General features: G+C 45.2%; 1 protein-coding gene across 1 annotated transcript in view; it reads left to right on the plus strand.

The window, feature by feature from the left end:
- The first annotated feature begins 2,993 nt into the window (after positions 1-2,993).
- Positions 2,994-18,630, plus strand: part of STON1 (stonin 1) — a 148,850-nt gene continuing 133,213 nt past the window's right edge. The window contains exon 1 of the mRNA XM_073628525.1: positions 2,994-3,297. The gene's annotated coding sequence lies outside the window, so the exon portion shown is untranslated. The remainder of the gene's footprint in view (positions 3,298-18,630) is intronic.

Consider the following 18,630-nt stretch of genomic DNA (forward strand, 5'->3'; position numbering starts at 1 on the left):
CAATGGACTAAGACTGGGATGCCATTAAAGTTAAAGTGATTGTAAAGGATCATTTTTCATTTTTTTAAAATAACAAACATGTCATACTTACCTCCACTGTGCAGATCGTTTTGCACAGAGTGGCCCCGAACATCCTCTTCTGGGGTCCCCCGGTGGCTCTCATGGCTCCTCCCCACATGGGATAACCCCCTAGGAGAAGCGAGGGGGTTACCTTGCGGTCCCGCTCCCGAGTCCAGCATTTGTGTCCACAGACATGAATGCCGGACTCAGCCCCACCCACCGGCGCCCGCGTCATTGGATTTGATTGACAGCAGCGGGAGCCCATTGGGGGGGGAGGGGGTGAAAAAACGCAAGGGTTTACAATCTCTTTAATGTGCGTGTAAAGGCTGGTGTCCCAATACTTTTGGCTTTATAGTGTGTGTATGTATAATTAATATATTATATATTAATATATATATATATTATATATATATATATATACACATTCACACATTATAAATATGTTTTTCTTAGTGATAATCTCTGTTGTTAAGTGCATAAGGGGCTTAGAGATGTGGGGGTGGAGAAAGAGCAGAACACTTATCTTCCCAGTGAATGGCTGTGTGGGGGAGGGGTCAGCACAAGTCTAATCATTGGACAACAGGCAGGCTGTTCCCCAGCACACACAGAAAACCGACCACGCTGGGATGGATGTGTTTCTATGCAAAGCATGGTCAGTTTAAAATAGGAAATCAGGGGAACTGGCAGGATCACCAGGGATTTTGCACAAGGAAGAAATACAAAGAGAACGGGAGACTTTTTCATGGTACAGCAGGCACATATCAGGAACATTAATTATTTTGGGGTATCATACTGTACTTTTTTTAACCTTTGGGAAGTATCTCAACAAAACTGAAATTCCCATTTAAAGGGGTTGTAAAGGTTCGTGTTTTTTCACTTTAATGCATCCTATGCATTAAGGTGAAAAAACACCTGGCAGTCACCCAGCCCCCCCGTTTTACTTACCTGTACCCCTTCATTCAGTCGGCGGGGACGCGCTGGTTCCTTCTCCACGGGCTCCCAACTCTTGATTGGATAGATTGATGGCAGCGCAGCCACTCGCTCCCGCTGCTGTCAATCAAATCCAATGACGCGGGCGCCGGGGGCCGGAGCTGAGTCTGGCATTCTGTGTCTATAGATGCAAATGCTGGACTCGCCCGAAAGGTAACCCCCTCGAGATGCGCTTCTCCTAGGGGGGGTTATCAGATGTGGGGAGGAGCCGCGAGAGCCGCCGGGGGACCCCAGAAGAGCAGGTTCAGGGCCACTCTGTGCAAAACGAGCTACACAGTGGAGGTAAGTTTGATATGTTTGTTATTTAAAAAAAAAACAAAATTACCCTTACAATCACTTTAATTCTAGAATTTGAATTAAATCTTAGTGCAGATTGGGAAAATCAGTGAGCCAATCACACGAGCAGGAAATAATATTTCTGGGGGGCGTTCTGTACACCGAAAGGTTGCCATTGAATTTTACAGAAATTTATAGCAGTTGCAGATTTAAATCGAAAAGTAACTTTTAATAATATTAAATGACAATATGCTGTGTGTAGCAATTGTATATCGCTACATTTAAAAAAAAAAATTAAATTTGCTTTTCTTTTCCCCACAAAATTGGATTTACCCTTTAACCCCTTGGCGCCGAGTCTATGCAAATATGCCCCCCCACTGCACTGGACTTTTCTTCGTGGGGGCGCATATTTGCATATCTGTCTTTGTGCTGGGAGCGCGCCGCACAGCACACTCCCAGGCCGGCACAGTGACCTGATTTCGGGTCACCTGATCGCTGTGATGGCCTCTGATTGACTATCATAGCCGTGAAGCCCACCCCTGTGTTTTCTTGAATGGAGGAGGGAGATGCAGCATATCTCTCCCTCTCCTTGCAGAAAGAAAAAAAAAACTATATATAAAATTTAAAATGATAATAATAATAATAATAATAATAAAAAAATACAAAAAAAACCTAGATCAAGGTTTGATCTAGGTCAGTGCCAGGATTAGTGTTTGGTTGAAGGTCAGGTTCAAAGGTCAAGGTCAAATGTCAAGGTCAGGATTTTTTGGGTAGGATTTTTTTTTTTTTTTAAATTAGTATCACTTGTCAGTGTCAGTGTGGTTTAGGTAGGATAAAATCAAACTGTGCACTATTGTTTCTGGGCTGTACTACAAGTACAAACAACAACTGACAAACACAAATGTGGTATCACTGCAAACATCAGGAGCAGGAGAATTTATTTTGGGTTGTTCTTTGGTGGTAAATTATGGTAGCAACAATAAATATACAGCTAAATTTAAAACATATATATATATATATATATATATATATATATTTATATATTTTTTTTTTTTACTATTTTGGGCCAGTTTTCCTTTGATAAAAAATAAATCAGGGAGATATCAATTTCCATTTCTATTTACCACAAAATAAAAGCCCAATTTGTCCTGAAAAAAAATGTGGTATAATCCACCTGGTGGAAGTAGTTGTGATGATATGTACAGTTTTTACTAACACATGTCAAAGTTGCAAAATTGTGCTTACTCATTAATATTTGTTTTACCCTTAGGCACAAAGGGGTTAAGTTAGCCAGTAAAAGTCTAAGACGCCAAGCTTTCTGCTACAAATAAATCAAGCTTAAGGTGATTGTAGCCGTAATAGTGCGCTTGCAACAAAACAATTGAGTACTGTCCGTGATACTTTTTTTATTTGCACTAACAGTTCCATTTTCAGGACAAGCCTTCGGGGTGTTCCCTTCTTTACAGTCCCAGCAGTACTGATCCACAAAGCTTTAGCAAGAAAATGTGGGACTTTCGGTAAGTCAGAAGGCTGATTCGCAGTTCACCGTGCGGTCGCCTGTGTTGTAGCCGGCAGAGCTGCGCCGTGTCTGGGAGAAGCCATGATGATGATGATGATGATGATGATGATGATGATGATGAGCTGGCAGGCGGCCAGCCTAGTGGAGCAGCTTATATTACAGCCTGGGCCAGCTTCACTCACATCAGGGCTGACATCAGACGAATGTTGGAAAGTCTCTGCTTCCTGCACAGAGTTCACCGGCTCAGCCTGAAAGTTTTCTTTTTTTTTTTTTTTCTTCCCTTCCCCTCTCCCCGGCTGTCTTGTTTATGTAGAGCTGGACTTCCTCTGCCTCCCTCCACATAGAAGAGAGCAACATTCAGTCCCTGCAGATGGAAAGGAGACCCTCTACCGGGATACGAGGACCCTGATCCATACCGGCCTGGATCCCCATCATCCCAATACTGCTAACAAGTGAGTTGATGCGACGCTTCAATCCATGCGATAAGTAACTACTGCCGGGAAAGTTTAGTAACTCTAGCTAAGTTTGACTATAGACCTGATGTGTCACCAGAAATGACCGGGAGGGAGCAAAACATCTGCCCCATCCTTGGATGACGGGTGTAATGCTGGGCTTGCTGTTCAGTTGATGGGTAGGTGCAGCATAACGCTTCCCATGGCAAAGGCAACTGTTGCCTATCAAAGAGAAAAACATCCAGTACCACGATGTCTCAAAAACAAAACATATACGATTTTATTAAATCCATCCAGGATTTTTTTGCTCAGACAATAGGTGCAGGAACTCCCCCTTTCCGAGTCACCTCTTATCTCCACCCCATACTCATCTCCTGCACCATTCCTAAGTTCCACCCCCTACCCACCTCCTGTACCATTCCTTAGTTCCACCCCTACCAACCTCCTGTACCATTCCTTAGTTCCACCCCTACCCACCTCCTGTACCATTCCTTAGTTCCACCCCTACCAACCTCCTGTACCATTCCTTAGTTCCACCCCTACCCACCTCCTGTACCATTCCTTAGTTCCACCCCCTACCCACCTCCTGCACCATTCCTTAGTTCCACCCCTACCCACCTCCTGTACCATTCTTTAGTTCCACCCCCTACCCACCTCCTGCACCATTCCTTAGTTTCACCCCCTACCCACCTCCTGCACCATTCCTTAGTTCCACCCCCTACCCACCTCCTGCACCATTCCTTAGTTCCACCCCCTACCCACCTCCTGCACCATTCCTTAGTTCCACCCCATACCCACCTCCTGCACCATTCCTTAGTTCCACCCCCTACCCACCTCCTGCACCATTCCTTAGTTCCACCCCCTACCCACCTCCTGCACCATTCCATAGTTCCACCCCCTACCAACCTCCTGCACCATTCCTTAGTTCCACCCCATACCCACCTCCTGCACCATTCCTTAGTTCCACCCCCTACCCACCTCCTGCACCATTCCTTAGTTCCACCCCCTACCCACCTCCTGCACCATTCCATAGTTCCACCCCCTACCAACCTCCTGCACCATTCCTTAGTTCCACCCCATACCCACCTCCTGCACCATTCCTTAGTTCCACCCCCTACCCACCTCCTGCACCATTCCATAGTTCCACCCCCTACCAACCTCCTGCACCATTCCTTAGTTCCACCCCCTACCTACCCCCTGTACCATTCCTTAGTTCCACCTCCTACATACCTCCTGCACCATTCTTTAGTTCCACCTCCTACCCACCTCCTGCACCATTCCTTAGTTTCACCTCCCTATCCACCTCCCAGTATTGCCCCTTTTAGGGAATATAGAACCAAGTAACAATTGTGGTACAAAGAAATTTGTATGGAATTTGCTAATGATGACAAGGAAAGCAGTCAAATAGATCCCATGCAGCCAGTAACAACAGATCCCCCCAGCAATAATGAACCACCTGCAACAAAATACCCCCTCCCCCAGCAACAAAAGATCCCCAGCAGTAATAACAGATCTCCCTGCAGCCAGCACCAATAGACTCTGCAGCACCAATGGATCACCCGCAACAAAATACCCTGTCCCCCAGAATAGACCCCCAGCAGCAACAACTGATTTCCCTGCAGCCAACATTACTAAATCCCTCCCAGCAACAACTAAACCCCAGCAACAAGAACCAACCTTGGCAACAGAAGACCCTTCACCAGCAAAAATAGATCCCCTCCAGCAACAATAGACCCCTCAGCAGCTAAGCTAGCATCAATAGACCCTAAACCCCTTGCCATTAGGCCCCTTTCACACGGGGGGCGGTGCGGGCGCCAGCGGTAAAACGGTGCTATTTTTAGCTCCGCTTTACTGTCGCTTTAGTGGCGCTATTCAGCCGCTAGCAGGGCGGTTTTAACCCCCGCTAGCGGCCGAAAAAGGGTTAAAAGTGCCCGCAAAGCGGTGGTATAGCCGCGCTGCCCCATTGATTTCAATGGGCAGGAGCAGTTTAGGAGCGGTGTATACATCGCTCCTTCACCGCTCCAAAGATGCCGCTTGCAGGAGTTTTTTTAACGTCCTGCCAGTGCACCGCTCCACTGGAGACACAGCAGCGGCTCTTTCAGGGCGCTTTCCAGGTGCTATTTTTAGCGCTGTAGCGCCTGCAAAGTGCCCCAGTGTGAAAGGTGTCTTACATGCATTCAGTGCTGGAGGTGCCGGAACTGCATTCCCCGCGTTCCCACTGAAAAAAATCCCTGAATCCATCCAATAAAAGAAATCAATACCTGGAATTATTGACGCATTTCAGCCTCTTACATAGTCCTGAGTCATAATAATCTGTTGCCCATCACTGGATACATGCTAGAAAAGTTCTTGGTGCAATAATAAACTCTTCAGGATCTTCCAGGTTGTCTACATGGCAGGAGATGCTCACATCGGCTGTTTGTTTTTGCAGCTGAACACCAAACACAAAAAACAAAACAAAAAACTTTTCTTAAATATATTCCTCAATCGCCACAAAAGATGAAAATCCACTTTGTGTGTATCAAATTTCCCTGCAAACCCAGATATTACCTTGTAAAAGTAGCAGTGACATCATCACTGTGCTGTACATAGCCTGTGCAGGGCTGTGGGAGGGGCCTAGCAGATCCCACCCACTACAGCCTGCCTGCAGAAAAGTACAGGAGGGGGCGGAGACAAGACCAGTCACCACGCACAAGGAGAGAGAGCAGCAGTGAGCGGTCTTTATTACAGGAAGCTCCTGCACAGAGGTAAAGTTTAATATCGGTCATTGCACAGATCTATAAAAGATATACACAAAGCACAGCACAAGGTGTATTTATTTAAAAAAAAAAAAGAATAGTGTCCGCCTATTGAAATTACATAGAAATTTTTCTGTGCGAAGGGGCAAAATCAATGTTCCCGGGCTGTATGCGATTCAATTTGAATGTGTGAATGCAGAAAATAGCTCACTGTGGCCACTGGTTATGCTGAGGAGCATACTAAGCAAAGGATAAATATCCACTTTGTGTGCACCAAGTCCCCTTGCAAAGCCAGATATTACCTTGTAAAAGTAGCAGTGACATCACTGTCCTGTACAAAGCCTGTGGAGAGAGCAGAGCTGTGGGAGGGACCCAGCAGGCCCCACCCACTGCAGTCTGCCTGCAGAAAACTACATGAGGGGGCGGAGACAAGACCAATCACCCTGCACAAGGAGAAAGAGCAGGAGTGACCGGTCTTTATTACAGGAAGCTCCTGCAAAAAAGGTAAAACGTAACCACTTGCCCTCTGGAAGATTTTCCCCCTTTCACGACCAGGCCATTTTTTGCGATACGGCACTGCGTTACTTTAACTGACAATTGGGCGGCCGTGCGACGTTGTACCCAAATAAAAGTGATGTCCTTTTTTTCCCCACAAATAGAGCTTTCTTTTGGTGGTATTTGATCACCTCTGCAGTTTTTATTTTTTGTACTATAAACAAAAAAAGACCGACAATTTTGACAAGAAAAAAACAATATTTTTTGCTTTCTTCTATAAAACATATCCAATAAAAAAAATGTAATTTCTTCATCAATTTAGGCCAATATGTATTCTGCCACATATTTTTGGTAAAAACAAAAATCCCAATAAACTACAAACTACAACTACAAACTATGGGATAGATTTGTGGAATTTTTATATATTTTTTAATTTTTTTACTAGCAATGGCAGTGATCACCAGCGACTTATAGCGGGACTGCGACATTGCTGCGGAAAAATCTGGGGGACCAATGACACCAATACAGTGATCAGTGCTAAAAAAAATATACACTGTCACTGTACTAATGACACTGGCAGGGAAGGGGTTAATGTCAGGGGCGATCAAAGGGTTAAATGTTTTCTTAGGGAGTGCTTGCTAACTGTGTGGGAGGTGCTTTAATTGTGGGAAGACAGAGATCCGTGTTCCTGCTTAGCAAAAACACAGGATTTCCGTCTCCCCTATGAACAGAACGGCGATCTGCCTTGTTTATATAGGCAGATCGCCGTTCTGCCTCTGTCGGGAACGATCGGTGGGTCCCAGCAGGACATCAGGTCTGCCGGACCCACTGATTGGCTCCCTCTGTGTCCAATCACAGCGGGAGCAGGTATATAAGAGATTTACAGAAAGCAAAAGGATAACAATCTACTTTGTGTGCACCAAATCCCCCTGCAAAGCCAGTTATTACCTTGTAAAAGTAGCAGTGACATCATCACTGTGCTGTACATAGCCTGGGCAGAGAGCAGAGCTGTAGGAGGAGCCCAGCAGGCCACACCCCTCAAAGGCTGCCTGCAGAAAACTACAGGAGGGGGGCGGAGACAAGTCACCCTGCACAAGGAGGGAGAGCAGCAGTGAGAGGTCTTTATTACAGGAAGCTCCTGCACAGAGGGAAAGTTTCACACTGGATTACTGCACAGATTGGGAAGAAATACACAAAGCACAACAAGGGGTGCATTTAGAAAAAAAAAAGCAATGTTTCCAGACTATAGTTAATTCAATTTGAATGTGTAAATGCAAAAAATATCTCACTATGGCCACATGATGAAGCTGAGGAGCATACTTATTTTCTAGGATAGTCATCACCATCTAGTGGCCATAATGCAGTATGACCACTAGATGGTGCTGACTAATATAAGAAATAAGTGTGCTCCTCAGCACCATCTAGTGGCCGTAATGTAGTATTTCCCGCATTTACACATTCAGATTGCAGAGAATATAGCCTGAAAACATTCAATTTTCACAGAATGAATGTACATGCAGTTTGGATAGATGAACACCATGTGCCTCTTTTATTTAAACAATATTTACTTTTCCTGTAGTCCGCTTTAACAGGTTTTATATGGTGAGCTCAAGTAGACATGTGCAATTCGTTTCGTTTCTGAAAGTTAAGAGTAAGAATACCACTCACAATTCAGAAGTCAAACACAGGCATAATTCAGTACTATCCTTGGCTTGCACAGCTCCACCTGGCTCCGTGGTCTCTGCTGGCTTTGCGGGGTCTCTGGTGGCTATGCAAGGTTTCTGGTGGACTGTGGGGTAGTAACCCCCCCCGCTAGCCTGCCACAGTACTCCCCCCCCACCGCTGGGAGCAGAGATAGCAGGTGGGGTGAGAGAGGAGGGTGAGGGAGAGGGGGAAAGAGGTGGGGTGAGAGAGGGTTGAGAGATAGAGGGGGGAGGTGGTAAGAGAGGGAGGGGGAAGAGGTAGGATGAGAGAGAGAGGGGGTGAGAAAGCGAGAATGGAAAGAGAGAGAGGGGTGAGAGATAGAGGGGGGGTAAGAGAGAGAGGGGACTGCCCTATCAGTGGCATCTCCAGCTTTCATATTTAGGAGGGGCACATGGGGGGACAGGTATATACTACGGGGGCCCTTTACTACGATCCCACAACGGGCCCTTTCACATGTTCTGCAGTGAGCTCCCTTCCTACTGTATTGGGGCCCCCCCAGGGTGGCAGAAAACAAGCGATATATGTCACCAGCAGGAAAATATAAGGGTCCAAAGCAGTGGGAGAACTATCAGGGTTGCAAAGGTTGTCTTGCCACCGGGCCCTGGTGTTCTGCCACTGTGGGGTTCCCCAGCCTCCTCTTGCTGTCCTGCCCCTGCTATTGACAGCCCTGGTCTGGAATCTCTTGGAATTTACAGGCTGGTTCTCCTGTCCTAAGGATGGGAGAAATCAGTCTGTTTTTTCAGTAACTGAGAGTCCTGGTGGAGTCCTTCCTGCAACTCGCTCTTCTCCCTGCCATTGAGGATGCAGGGGAAGGGGCAGATCGGGCGGCTGTGGTTGTGTGAGTGTTCGCATTATGCAGTGTCAGCTAGCAGAGGGAGGGGGGTGGAATCACCCGTAGGAGCTGACTGGGGACGCTCTCCCTCTCAATAGAGATTGTGTTACTCCAGCGGTGGCCCAAGTAAGATGCGGCACATCCGATATGAATGCAAACAAAAAGACATTGCCTTTTTGTAAAAAAAAAAAAAAAATTTTTTCGGGGGGGGGGGGGGGGGGGGGGCACATGGTGGGGCCCAGTATAATGTTGGGGGGGTCAGGGCCCCCTCTGGCCCCTCCCTAAGGTAGCCATTGTGCTATCCTCCCCACAGTACACCAGGAGATTCACTCATCCCCCCCTCCCAAAAAAAAATGACTCCAGACTCTTACCAATTGAGCTACTTCCGGGATCGGAGGCTGCAGTCACCACCTCCTCCTGCTTCCGCTTCGCTCCATTGTCACCGACCGGTCAGTCCGCGGTCACCCCTCTGACTGCTTCTATGCAGTCCTCATAGTGTCCCTTCTGCCTGGGGGCGGCAACGCCCTCCCCCCCTGCAAAAACACCGCCCAAGGCAAAGGATTGTTTGCCTCATGGTAGATATGCCCCTGCTAAGGGCAGATGGATTCCAGGAAGTAATTGCTACATGAATCTTCTTCTGCCCTTACTCAAAATGGCCACAGCTAAAACGCTACGAGGGTTGTTTTTCAAAGTGATTCCTTAACAATATAAAACATAGAGACGTGGATGGATGGGGGAGTTTGCTTTGAATAATAAAAATGAAGTAAATAGCGTTTGTGGTGCTCAGATACAGGTTAGTTCCACTTTAAGCTCTAATGTCATTTTTCAGACTGGTAACACACTTTCTCCTTTCTTCTGATGAAAGAAGAAGGTTTGGATGCAGCTTTCTAGTAAACTGTCAGTAAGTATCAGTAGGTGGCCGGCTGACCTGTATGTACTATAATGGGATGTAAAGTGAGTGGTGGGTGGTGGATGTGCACTCTACATTATACACAGATGGATGGTGACTAATGTGCTGTACGGTGGATGGTGGATGTACGGTAGGAGGTGGGAGGTAGATGAATCAATTCACTGATGAGGGGCACTAAGCGGTGGGAGGTAGATTAGGCAATGGAGATCCAGGAAGGTGGGAGGTAGATAGGAATACATTTTCAGGTTTGTTTCTCTGCAAGTTTTAGTTTGAAAAAAAAAATCTAAATAAGATGAAACAACAACCAACAAAAAATGAAAGGACCTGTCCACCTAAAACTAATATTTAGATTTTAGATGAGTGAGACTCTGTGGCTGGGCGGGAATCTTGACCCTTTTGACCTACAAAAGGTTTTTTACCCCTTAATACCCAGTCTGTTTTAAATTGATGGCAAGAGCATTGTTGCGATCTGTCACCTGTCGGATCCATTGGACACGGCCGATAACAGATCACTGCACCGGCCTGCTGCCGGTACCATGTGATCGATGTGGCCAATCACAGCAGATTACATGACAGTTGTACACAATGAAAGGCTTTGACTGTGTACTATTGTGATGAGCTCTGTGATTGGTCACAGTCATCACATGGTGCAGACAGGGCCAATCACAGCCCATCTGTGCTAATCACAATAGTAAACAATCACAATAGTAAGAAAAAAAATAAAATAAATCCAGATCAACTCTCCACAGTACACTATTGCTCTGGTCACTGTATGCAAAAAAAGAAAAAATAGTAACAAAGAGAAAAAAATGTAATAAAGAATATATATATATATATATATATATATATATATATATATATATATATATATTTTTTTTTTTTTTACATACTGTCACCACTCCAGTCTGTTTTTTATTCAATCTTTGTTTTTTTTTTACATACTTTCATCAGAGTAGTTCAGTGTCATCATAGTGACATTGTGCTACTGTGGGGATCAGCGTTTTTTTTTTTTTTTTTAACACTGTTATTGTTTACAACAGTGATGATCAATGTTATAAGCAATAGTTAACTGTCATTAATGGTTTTCCATTCATGACTGTTTTGCTTAATGTTGACATGCTGTGCTTGGCTACAGCTAATCACATGGTACAGGTGCTGTTATTGGCCGTGGTACCATGTGATAGCATTGGGTCAATCACAGCATCACAATAGTAAGCAAAGCAGTGTGGAAGCCATTCATGGCTGTTTTGTTTGCATTGTAATCATGTGATTGCTATGACCAATCATCCACCGGCCACCGGGCCACAGCAGTCATGATCCTGCGCTGCTGCACCTGTAAATGCTGCAACACAGAGCTGCAAATGCGCGGTGTTGCCCTGTTGACTTGAATGGGTCACATTTGGCAGCAGTCCTGCCCACTGAACATAATAGGGGATCAGTTCGGCATGTGAACATCCCTGTCTGCTGCCTTTGCAATCTAAGAAGGGAGCGGTAAAAACGTGGCTCAACTGCATGTTTTTACTGCTCTCTTTCTCTCTTGGCTGACATCTGTGTGACTTCATGCACAGATGTCTATGCAAGTCACACCTGAAATCAGCAAAAATAGTGCATTAACTTGTTTTTCAAATCGATGCGCCTCTGCAAAGTCAGCGTCGCACCTTTTTGAACAGCTCCATTGCGGCCAATAGGGTGCGACTTGTCATGTGATTTTGACCTCCGGTCCTATCGCATGACAAGTCGCACTAGTGTTCCCGGGGGCTTAGTCTGTTGCGAGAATGGTCAGAAAAAGAGAAATATCCAGTGAGCGGCAGTTATGTGGAGGAAAATGCCTTGTTGATGTCAGAAGTCAGAGGAGAATGGGCAGACTGGTTCCAGATGATAGAAAGGCAACAGTAACTCAAATGACCACTCGGTACACCCAAGGTATGTAGAATATCATCTCTGAACATCGAACCTTGAAGCAGATGGGCAACAGCAGCAGAAGACCACACCGGGTGCCATTCCTGTCAGCTAAGAACAGGAAACTGAGGCTACAATTCACACAGGACTCACCAACATTGGACAATAGAAGATTGGAAAAACGTTGCCTGGTCTGATGAGTCTCGATTTCAGCTGCAACATTCAGATGGTCGGGGTCAGAATTTGGTGTAAACAACATGAAAGTATGGATCCATCCTGCCTTGTATCAATGGTTCAGGCTGGTGGTGGTGTAATGGTGTGGGGGGGGGATATTATCTTGGCACACTTTGGGCTCCTTAGTACCAATTGAGAATCGTTTAAACACCACGACCTACCTGAGTATTGTTGCTGACCATGTCCATCCCTTTATGACTACAGTGTCCCCATCTTCTGATGGCTCCTTCCAGCAGGATAATGCACCATGTCACAAAGCTCCAATCATCTCACCACTGGACAATGAGGTCCCTGTACTTCAATGGTCTCCACACTCACCAGATCTCATCCAATAGAGCACCTTTGGGATGTAGTGAAATGGGAAATTCCCATCATGGATGTGCAGCCGACAAATCTGCAGCAACTGGGTGATGCTATCATGTCAATATGGACCAAAATCTCTGAGGAACGTTTTCCTTGTTGAATCTATGCCACGAAGACAAAGCAGTTCTGAAGGCAAAAGGGGGTCCAAGCCGGTACTAGCAAGGTGTACCTAATAATGGCCGGACAGTGTATAATCAATCTAACCCTTGGACTGGATGGAGTATTTAACCCTTGGACTGGATGGAGTTCAGATAAAGAGTTCCTCTGTAAGTCTTATATTTTATTTTTGCACTTGTAACATTTGTTCATAAACCCGGATACAAATCAGGTATGGGATACAGTAAGACAATCTAATTGTGACATTTACTTCTAAATGATCCATCTTCATCTAACATCTTGTAGAAGTAATCGTCTATCAAGGATGTCATTTGAATGACAAAATAGCATTCTTATGGTCCTCGCTGTCAGTCTTGCACAGAAATGCTTCTGTCTGGGGATTGCCGGTGGGAACGTTGATGTATTTTTATAACAGGAAGTCATTTTCTTCATAGGGATGTGTTGATAGTCATTGTTGCGATTATTGCCGTGTTCTCGTCAGGATGCCTGTACTGCGTTATGCCGTCTCTCAACAAGTTCTTATAATACAGGACAAGTCATTGTACCAGGAACCGGCAACTATATTCTCCCCAGATTTCCGGTCTTTTTTCCTCTTAGCCGGCACTCTTGCAAATGTCAAAATAATTAAGTAGCCATTAATAAGCCTATTGTTCTCATTTAGGGCTCATCAGCAGGGCTGTGAAAAATATCAGTTGGGCTAGGTTTAGACATGCATTAAAAATGTAAGTTTTTAGCACCCCCCTCCAACCTCTACTCCTTAAGCTGCAATGGCAGGGAACGATTGGTGTTCACATCGCTGTCACAATGCTTCACTTCACAGCTGTGCCAAAAACTATTTAACATATCATGATTGGTGGGCGGCAAGGCAACCAAACGCAACCCATTCAAGCGAACAGGAAAGTGGCACCAACGCCCCACAAATCGCAGTTGAAGTGCATTTGTTCAGCAAAAATGGGGTTAAACCAGGCACCTTCTCCTCAGTGTCGATCGCCTCTGAAAAGCGATCCAAGCATGGATCGTTTTTCAAAGGAGCAGCAGGTATGTCTAATAGTAACCTAAATTTACTAGTCTGGATGCAGATGTATTGTTTCCTTTGGGTCCATGGTGCATGCCATAAAAAAAAAAAAAAAAAAAAATCTGCATCTGATGCCCTCCATATGGGGCATATTTTAAACTGTATACTTGTTAAAGTTTGTGCTAATGCGCATAGAGTACAAGAGCTGCCTATGTCCTAGCAACAGAAGGACGCTAGGCGGCTTCCCTAAGAAGCTACCTGTGTCCCAGCAATGGAGAATGCTAGGTGGCTTTCTTAAGAAGCCACCTGAGTCCTGGCAACAGTAAAAAACTAGGGGAAGAAGCTGCCTGCGTCATAGCAATGATGGATGCTAGGCAGCTTCCATGAGAAGCCCAGTGCATCCTAGCAACAGATGAATGCTAGGAAGATTCCTTTAGAAGCTGGCTGTGTCCTAGCAACAGAGGGACTCAAAAGCCATCTGTGTCCTAGCAACAGAGGGACGCAAGAGCCGTCTGTGTCCTAGCAACAGAGGGACTCAACAGCTGTCTTAATCCTAACTGCAAAGCATACTAGCTTGTTTCTTTGAGAAGCTGCCTGTATCCTAGAAATGGAAAGACACTAGGTGGCTTCTTTGAAATGGCCACCTGGGTGGAAGGACCAAGCAGCTTACCAATGTAAGGATGAAGTGGCTTCCCAATGAAAGGAAAAAGCAGCTTCTCAAAGGAAGGACCAGGCGGCTTTCCAATGGAAGGACCAAGCAGCTTCCCAATGGAAGAACCAAGCGTCTTCCCAATGGGAGGACCAAGTGGATTGCCAATGGGAGGACCAAGCGGCTTTCCAATGAAAGAACCAAGCAGCTTTCCAAAGGATGGACCTGTCGGCTTTCCAATGGAAAGACCAAGCTGCTTCCCAATGGAAGAACCAGGTGGCTTTCCAATGGATGGACCAAGCAGCTTTCCAATGAAAGGACCAAGCAGCTGCCGATGGAAAGATCAGGTGGCTTTTTATTGGAAGGAACAAGCAGGTTTCCAATAGAAGGCCCAAGCGGCTTCCCAATGGGAGGACCAAGCACCTCCCCAATTGAAGGACCAAGCGGCTTCCTATTGGGAGGACCAATCGGCTTCCTATTGGGAGGACCAATCGGCTTCCCAATGGGAGGACCAAGCAGCTTCCCAATGGGAGGACCAAGCGGCTTCCCAATGAATGGACCAAGCTTCCTTAAGAAGCAGCCTGAGCCAAAGCAACAGTAGGATGCTAGACCGCTTCTGGCACCTGGGTCCTAGCAATGGAGAATGCTATGTGGCTTTCTTAGTTTGTATTCCGTTTGTATTGCTGCTTTTGCTCCCAGCCTTTCCAAATCTCCAAATTCCTTTTTTTTTCGCTGCTGTGAGTGGACTTCCTATTAGAGGTTGGTCCCACTGTATGTAGGAATGTAGACACCCTCTCTTGCTCACTCCTGAGATGGACTATGGACTATGGGATTTGTAGTGTGCATAGGGAAGTGCACATGACCCCAACCAACATGCACTGCTCATTGCAAACAAAACAGAAGTGAGGGGGAAAAGAGAGGTTCAGGATCTCGTGGAGAATGTTACAAGGAGGCAGAAAGATGCAGTAAGAAACCATGGGGCATATTAGGCATTGGATGTGTACGGATTATTTTTGGAGAATAAGGATATTGTTCACTGTCACTTTACAAAGCACAGTATTGCGAGGTGTTCCTTTACAGGTCTGGCGTGTCATATGGCGTATACCCAGAAGCCTCTTCTCCTCTCTGAGAGGTTTATTTGCAATGTAAACAGAGGGAAGCGATTGGTTGCTGTAAGCAATGCAGATGCTTTTCTTCTCAAACATTAGAGCCATATGTTCTCAGCTCCTCTCTCCTTCCAGAACAAAGAACAAAGCCCCGGCTTGGCGCAGGTTGTGGCTGAGTGGGGGGGGGACATCATCTGGAGCGCTGGGTGTGAAGGTGACACAACAGCTGGAAACCATTGAGCTGATTTATGCTGGCGGAGGGACAGAACACACTCTCTATGAGCCCTCCAGCAAACACATTTCAGTTGTCATTTTTCTAAAGCCTATTGGAAAATGAAAGTAAGGATTTCATTGGTTGCTATGGGCAACACCAACAGTTTTCTATACTCATTTGTATATCTGTCTAAATGAATTGAAGCAGGAATTAAAAGAGGCCCCCAGTTTGGGCAAATATCACCAGTAAATGTACAAAACATCAGCATTTCTTTGTTTTGCACATGAGGTAATCGCACTGAAGTTGGCAGGACTCCGCACACCCATTGATTTCTATATTTTGTGACTGGGTGTGTCCACTGTTGGGCTGCATAATAATGATCCACTCGGAATTATTTATGTTGCCCGCAGGCAACAGGTGTTATAGTAGACCGATACATCACACAGCTGCTCATTTTTGGCCGGGTCTGAGCAGCTGGTCATTTTCATTTCCATAATTATGGATGGGCACTAAGGCCTGGTTCACTCCTTACCAGTTGGCTTTTGATCCGATTCTGCAGTGCTTTTTACAGTCGCACGTTGCGTTTTTGCACCTGCGTTTTTCCCGCTTTTTTTGGCAGTTTTTTTGTTGGGCGGGTTAAAAAATGCAAATCATGGCAAAATCGCAGCAAAAAACGCACTACATGCTTTTTTCTGCAGCTCCTCCATTGAAGACTATTGAACCAAAAACGAACCATTTTGCATTTAATCGCTTGCCGACTGCCCTATAGCACATTCACTGCTGCAGGGCAGCTGTATGATCAGGTATATATATATATATATATATGTGATTGCAGGATCACATATATATACGTGATCCTGCACTTCTGGGTATTGGACGCAAGTGCACGCCTCCGGCAGCTCGCTCACGCTGTGTAGATTCAGCTGATCAGAGCATCCTGCGGATCCGATGTCCGCCGGGACCTGCCGATCATTTGGTATGTATGTAAACAAGGCAGATTGCTGTTCTGTCAGTACAGAAGGCATGGATCATGTGTCCCTGTAAAGCAGAAACACCGATTCATGATTTCTCCTGGTAACAGCACCTCCCCCACGGTGAGTAAGCACAGGCTAGGCACACATTTAACCCTTTGATCGCCCCTGATGTTAAGCCTGGGGAGCCAGTGTCATTAGTACAGTGACAGTGCATATTTTTTGCTGAGAAAGAAACAATCCCCTCTGGATGATCAATATACACGGCAAGGATTTTAACAAATTTGTGTGGTATATTCTTACCTTTTTGTTGAGTAAAGAAATAGATGTTTGTTTCACCATGTCCTTTGCAAACTGGGGAGGGTCTGGTTCATTATAATCACCTGGTGCACTCTCTGTGTTCTGATGAGAAAAGCTGCAGGGTCTGCATCCCTTTAGGCCTCATGTACACTGCTGCTGGCAAACGGACGTTCAGAGGCAGTTGGATGCTTTTTTCAACTGCCCCTGAACTCATCCAATGTTAACATGTACACAGGTTCGTTTTAATGTCATTTCTAGGCAGTTGCGTTTATAGGCTTTTCTTTGAAGGCAAAAAAATGAGTTCAGATGCCGAATTTTCTGATGTTTCAGACGCCAAACGCGGCTAAACACGTTTAGCTGCATTTCGTTTACAGGCTATTTAAAAAAAACAATTTTAAATGCGGCAAAACGGACGTTTTGAACGTGGGTTACTATCTGTCAAGTTAAATCGTTCAGCAGAGGTTGTAAAAACATCCCGTGTACATTAAGCTTTATGCCGCGTACACACGAGCGTAATGTCCGACAGAAAAAGTCCGACAGGAGCTTTTCATCGTATATACCAATCGTGTGTAGGCCTCGTCTGACTTTTTACGTCGAAAATTCTGACGGACCTAAAAATGGAACATGTTCTAAATTTTTCAGACGGAACCAATTCCTATCGGGAAAACCGCTCGTCTGTATGCTGTTCCGACGGACCAAAAACAAGGCATGCTCTGAAGCAAGTACGAGACGGAAGCTATTGGCTCCTGGCTATTGAACTTCTGTTTTTTTGTCCCGTCGTATGTGTTGTACGTCACTGCGTTCTGGACGGTCGGAATTTGGTGTGATCGTGTGTAGGCAAGGCAGCTTGAGCGGAATTCCGTCGGAAATCCGTCAGAAAAACCTTCAGAGTTTATTCCGACGGTAAAACCGGTTGTGTGTACAGGGCATAAGAAGTTTTAAACCCTTATGCCCCGTACACACGGTTGGATTTTCTGATGGAAAATGTGTGATAGGACCTTGTTGTCGGAAATTCCGACCATGTGTAGGCTCCATCACACATTTTCTATCGGAATTTCCGACACACAAAGTTTGAGAGCAGGATATAAAATTTTCCGACAACAAAATCCGTTCGTGTGTACACAAATCCGACGCACAAAGTGCCACGCATGCTCAGAATAAATTAAGAGATGAAAGCTATTGGCTACTCCCCTGTTTATAGTCCCGACGTACGTGTTTTACGTCACTGCGTTCAGACGATCGGTTTTTCCGACAACTTTATGTGACCATGTGTATGCAAGACAAGTTTGAGACAACATCCGTCGGAAAAAATCCATGGATTTTGTTGTCGGAATGTCCGAACAAAGTCCGACCGTGTGTACAGGGCATAAGTGAGTTTCTCGCCAAAATTGAAATTCCTGTTGCAGAGGATGCCTAAAATGTGACTTGTATCTTAGTGCAGATTTCTGAGAAAATCAGTGAGCCAATCACACAACAGCTAATTACCTTTCTGGGGTGTTCTGTAGACCATCGCTGCACAGAACACCTTCAGGTTACTATGTTATGTTGAAATTTATAGAAAATTACAGAGGCTGCAGATTGAAATAGAAAGGTAATTTATTTTTATTAATAATAATAATAATAATAATAATAAAATTACAACATTGCTTGTGTAGCAATTGTATATGCTACATTATTATTTTTTTTAATTCCTTTATTCTTTTTCTTTTTTTTCCAATGAAAATATAGTTACCCTTTAAGCATCTTAGGTGGCAATAATGCATTATGTTCCCACACTGCTTTATTT

Source organism: Aquarana catesbeiana, linkage group LG04 (assembly GCF_042186555.1).
Source record: "Aquarana catesbeiana isolate 2022-GZ linkage group LG04, ASM4218655v1, whole genome shotgun sequence".
In the NCBI taxonomy this organism is placed as follows: domain Eukaryota; kingdom Metazoa; phylum Chordata; class Amphibia; order Anura; family Ranidae; genus Aquarana; species Aquarana catesbeiana.